The sequence below is a fragment of the Gekko japonicus genome, unplaced genomic scaffold, assembly GCF_001447785.1.
Source record: "Gekko japonicus isolate JY-2015 unplaced genomic scaffold, Gekko_japonicus_V1.1 scaffold136, whole genome shotgun sequence".
Taxonomy (NCBI): Eukaryota; Metazoa; Chordata; class Lepidosauria; order Squamata; family Gekkonidae; genus Gekko; species Gekko japonicus.
In genome coordinates this window covers 989,353-993,845 of record NW_015177012.1, presented here as the reverse complement: position 1 = coordinate 993,845, position 4,493 = coordinate 989,353, and positions in this window count along the sequence as shown.

Below are 4,493 nucleotides of genomic sequence, written 5' to 3'. Positions count from 1 at the left end.
AAGATTGAAGGTCAAAGAAGATGGGGACGGCAAAGGATGAGATGGTCCGACAGTGTTATTGCTGCAACGGGTATGAAATTAAGCAAACTCCGGAGGACGATGGAGGACAGGAGGGCCTGGTGAGATCTTGTCCATGGGGTCGCGAAGAGTCAGACTCGACTGTGCGACTGGACAACAACAACATTGACCACTGAGGAAGGCTGTAAGGGGCCGAAACGCGTATAGTCAACTGGTCATAAGACATACCCATCAATTGTATATGCAAAACTAGCAGCTCTGTATGTAAAAAGTTTTAAGAGTCTGATAGTTGGATCAGTTCTTTCAACCTATTTTATCTTTTACTAATGTGCATTTTTTGGGGTATTTTTATAACAACTTATTTTGTTAGCTTGACCCTCATATATCACGGTGATCACAATGATGCCAGAACCACCACCACCACCACCAATGGAACCACCACCACCACCAATGGTGCCAGAACCACCACCACCACCACCAATGGTGCCAGAACCACCACCACCACCAATGGCGTGGGTGACAACTGGGTAAGATGACGGCCCTTGAAGATCTGCCATGAGACCGAGCTGGGTTGGTACCACTGGATTAGCCACGTAGCAGCTACAGGACACTATCTACCTCCAATGAGAGATCCGGCACCTACCGTTGGAAGACCATCTTGTTCTTTATAGAGCACTTTACTTTGTGATTTGAGGATTTTATTTTTGTTTTAAGTTGTTTTAATCTTGTTTTATATTTGGGCATTATTGCCCTCTTGTAAGCCGTCCTGAGCCCGTTCATGGGGAGGTTGGGGTAAAAATACTAATAAATAACCACCACCACCCATGCGCGAGACTCATGCGCATGCGTCAAGCCTTCTTTCCACCACGACACTCGAAAGCTCGTACTCTGAAAATCTCGCTGGCCTCTTAAGGTGCTGCCGGACTCGCATCCACCTGTTCGACTTCGGACCAACACGGCCACCCTCTTGAAACTATCTTGGGTCCGAATAGCCTTGTAAAGAAGGCCGCCGAAATGAATTTCTTTTCATTTTACTTCATCTACTCTGGGTCCCAAAGCCGCTAACAATGAATGCTCCCTCTAAGCTGTGGAGCCTTGTGAGCAAAAATTCTACTGGCATTAAAGTTCTGAGTGATTTGGCTACTGCATAAACGAGTTTGGCTACTGCATAAACCATCCTTCCTGAGCTGAGACAACAATGTGCGAGCCTTTTGCAAACACTAACTCAGCTTAGAGGGAACACTGCTCTGGAGCCATCCTTCCTGAGCTAAGACACCAATGTGTGAACTGGAGGCTAAAAAACTGTGAGCTACCTCACACAAACTCAGTTTAGCGGGAAAACTGCTCTGGAGCCCTCCTTCCTGAGCTAAGACAACAATGTGTGAGCTGGAAGCTAAAAAACTGTGAGCTAGCTCACACTAACTCAGCTTAGAGGGAACACTGTGAACAACATTCTCCCCCTCCATTTTATCTTCACAACAACCCTGTGATATAGGGCAGGGGGTCTGAACCGGCATCAATTGTATTGACTAATTGATTATATGGGGGGAAATGAACAACAACTTATGGGGCAGGGGGTAAAGAATGTCCAGCCTTTGACACGCTTCTCCCCAATGTGTGAGTGAGTGATAAGAATCCTGCCTTTTAATTTTTTTCATTTCCGAACAGGAACAGAAATACTCACACTTGGAACTCTACCGAAAATTTGGACAAGTACAAAGTCCATAATGGGAAATAAATAAAAGACCGTGCAAAGATTTCCTCCAGTAAAAAGATATCAGTTGAGGAAACGCAACTATTCCAGACATTTCACTAAGTTAACTCAGCAAAAATCAGTTTATTAGAACACAGTGATTTTTTTCCCAGTCAAAGCGATAAATCCTTACAGGCAACTGAATCTGTTTCTCTGGAGTTACTTTATTTGTTATGGGAATTTATATGTTTCCTCTCCAGCAGTTTACAAGTTAAAAAACCCTCATAAGATCATACATTATCAATATAAAAACCATAACAAGCCATTAAAATTAAGCCAGTGGCATTCAAACTATGAAGAAGAAGAAGAGGAGGAGGAGGAGATTGGATTTATACCCTGCCCTTCACTCGGGAGTCTCAGAGTGGTTTACAATCTCCTTTCCCTCCCCCTCCCCACAACAGACACCCTGTGAGGTAGGTGGGGCTGAGACAACTCTTTTGAGAGCTGCTCCTGGGAGAACTGCTCTGAGAGAACTTGTGACTGACCCAAGGTCATACCAGCTGGCTGCATGTGAAGGAGTGGGGAATCAAACCTGGTTCTCCCAAATTAGAGTCCACTCTCTTAACCACTACACCAACCTGGCACCAAGCAACCTAAAAAAAATATCTGCAGAAAACAGATCCCAGAGAAGATTGTGAGCCATTCCTCTGAAGAAACCGGGTTCCTTGAGGTCATGCTACCAGAAGGGTTGGTCTTAAAAAATGGATCCCTTCGTGCTCCTTTTTGGAATTTCCCAGCGCTTCCATTCTTATAACCGTTCTAAGGAGCCTAGTTGATATTCCAAAGGGTTTAATAGAGGGGCCCACCACCACCTTCCTGGACACGCGCCAAGTGGTTTTGCCCCTTCACCAGAGGTCATTTTGGGGGGAACGCGGGGGAACGCAGTTCCCCCGGGTGAGGTGCAGGGGGCGGGGCACATGACGAAGCCCCGCCCCCCGCCCCCTGCTTCCGGCTGCCCCGCTTCCGGCCCACATTCAGCCAGGAGGAGGCAGGAGAAGAGGGTGGGTAAGTTGCTTCCTCCCCGCCTCTCCCCACCCCTGCCTGCCTGGGGCCAGGGAGGGCCTTGGCGGGGCTTCCTCGCACTCCCGCTGGCCTTGCAGGTCCACCGCTGGGCCCCTGATGTCAGGGGGTGTGACATATGCTAATGAGTTATGCTAATGAGTTCCCCTAGCTTTTTTTCTACGAAATGATCCCTGCCCCTCACTACCTCTCTTCTCCCCTGCACTCGGGCTTCTTCTGAGCAGTTGGGGGTCACCTGCTGCGGCAGCCATTTTGTGGCTGCGCCCACCGCACAGTGTCAGAATTCCAGAGGTGCCCGCAGGCTCAGCAAGATTGGGGACCCCGGTTTAGTATTTTGGAAGACAGCACATAGGTAGTTGAAGGCACACAAATGTTCTATGCAGGGGTCATTTTGTAGAAAAAGAGGCGCAGGAGCTCATTAGCATAACTTATTTGCATATGCCACACCCCCTGACATCACCGGAAGTGTGTCAGAAGGCAACACCCACCGCTCAGGCTCCACTGGCCTGTTGGATTCCTAGCTATTGGGAAGGGGAGAACGTGCAGATCTGTCCTCGCAGAGGAGGGAGAGCTTGTACCGGAATAAAACTTGGTATTAAAGGTGCCACTGGACTATTTTGGGCTGGGGGAGGCCGCTGCAACTTACCTGGCTGCTTGTTGCTCTGACTGAGGGTTGCTGGGAGCAGGGGGCGGGGCTTGTTGCATGTGCCCGCCCCCTGGGCTCTTTACTGCCGGAGCTCCGCTCCTGTGCGCTCCTGCAGGAAATGATCCCTGGCAATGTTGCCATGTCAACAACAACAAAAAAGCACATATAAATACACTCTCAGTTTTCACAAGAGCCATTCTGAGAGCCGCCACCCCCCTCCCATCTGCAAAGGTCTTATATAAAGATCGATAGATGCATATAGATTCAGACCTCAAATAACATCGGCTTGCCCTACTCAAGCGACTGTGGCTCTATTGACATCTTGGGTGCCTGGACTGAGTGGTCTGTTTATGCAGAATGGGCATCACCACCCCCAGTGCCCACCCTGGCAGGAGAAGAAATGATTGAAACCAGTTGGTTAAATCCTAATGGTTCGAGCCACATGTTTTGATGAACTCTTTTATTAATTAATGCAAGGTTTTATTGTTGGATTCTGTGTCCTGGGCCAAAGTGAGCCCTCTTGATGGGTAGGGCGGGACGGAAGCCTCAAAATAAATAAAAAAGAAAAGAAAAGAAAGTGTATATTCATCTCTCTTTATCTAGAGATGTTCCCTCTAAGCTGTGGAGTCCTGTGAGCAAAAATTCTACTTTGTGAGCTCCTGGCATTAAAGTTGTGAGCGAGCGATTGGGCTGCTGCATGAATCAGTTTGCTCTGGAGCCCTCCTTCCTGAGCAAAGACAAAAATGTGTGAGCCGGAGGCTAAAAAACCTGTGAGCTGGCTCACGCTAACTCAGCTTAGAGGGAACCCTGTTTACAATGTCTAATATATATCATGAAATGGCAATATTTATACCTTAGAATAAAAATGGCAAAATCGATCACTTGATAATAAGAATGGCAAGTAAAGGCATGGCTCGGGATTGCAATTTGTATAAGAAAAATGGCAATACTTCTAATTCACAGTACAAGGGGCAGTCCTGAGCCATGCGTTCCCCACCCCCCAGCCGGCCACCTTGCAACGCCCGCCTCCCCTCGGCTCCCCACGGGCCGCCTCCC